The following is a 1,407-nucleotide window of genomic DNA, read 5'->3' on the forward strand; positions in this document are numbered from 1 at the left end:
GAAATCATTTTTCAAACCAGTAACTGGGTTTGGATACATTTTCGCAAGGAGTGATTCCCATCTCAAAAGAAGACAAAGTTACATCCAAAAGGGGATGACCCTTATCAAGTCCTTGAAAGAATTAATAACAATGCATATAAAATGATCTTTTAGGAGAATTTTCAGCACATTCTACTTTCAATGTTGCTGACTTGAGTCCTTTTGATGTAGGTGATGATTTTCTGATTCGAGGACGAATCCTTTTGAAGAGGGGGAAGATGATAAGGATCACGGTGTTCCAAATGTTTCAACTGGACCTATTACACGATCCAAGGCCAAGAAGATTCAACAAGCATTCATTCTTCATCTACAAAATTGGATAGGCTCGGTTCAACTATTATTTCATGTGTTACAAGCTTATTAGATTAAGGAAGGACAATTTGGAGCTTTAGAAGTGAATATTTACACAGTTGAAGGAGCAAATGAAGTTTCAAGCATCATTACATGAGTTGTTAGAAAACTTTATTTATTTTTAATTTCATAAAGTTTGTAATGGTAGAATTGTCAAATTGACTTAGTTTTTTTTTTTTTGAGATTTAAGGGGATCGAGATTAAATCCCAGCCACTAACTTCTTTTGTGGGAGACTATAAATACCCACAAATTTTTATGTAAAAATCATATTTGTGATGAATGAAATTGATCTCTCAAGTTGAGAAGTTCCCCTTCAAAATCCGAGCATCATCTATGCAAGTTTCATGCCATTCTTGTGGTAGAATTGGGTGTGAGCCATGCAGTCACCCTTTGACATTCCTTTGACATTGTGTGGTTGAGTGAAATTCTCAACCTTCTACTTATTTTTGGGATTTCTTTTCTCCGTATTCATTGTAATTTATCCTGATACAAACAAGTTTATTTTCGTAGGAAATGTATTAAGCATGGATTTATTAATTACGGTGCACTTTTGTATAAAACGAAGTAAATACAAAATGAGTAACATGAGATAGAAGTAAACATAGAAATAAAAAGAAACTACATAAACTTAAAGGAAGTTAATCTCATTTTACAATATAAATATTGTTCAATATTAGCAAAGAAGTAGTTTTGAAAACTAACCACTCCAAATCGATCTATGTTTGAAAAATTAAAATAAAGAAAAAAAAATATTTTTCAAAAACTTAGTTTGTTTTTGCTTAATATTCAAATGTTTTGTTTTGTTTTTTTAAATATAAGGATAAAACACATAATTTGAAAAGAAAAAAAATAATAGTTATCAAATGGGCCTAATTTTTAACATATCTATCTCAAAGGAATGCTTGGGCTCTCGTGGCAATGCTGCTTCAACTGTGTGATAGACCATGTGAAGTTAACATGACAATAATAGCAGGTTCTAAAGCACAAAAATATGTGGATAAATTTCATATACTGAG

The sequence above is a fragment of the Cucurbita moschata genome, unplaced genomic scaffold (assembly GCF_002738365.1).
Source record: "Cucurbita moschata cultivar Rifu unplaced genomic scaffold, Cmos_1.0 Cmo_Scf00046, whole genome shotgun sequence".
Classification (NCBI taxonomy): Eukaryota; Viridiplantae; Streptophyta; class Magnoliopsida; order Cucurbitales; family Cucurbitaceae; genus Cucurbita; species Cucurbita moschata.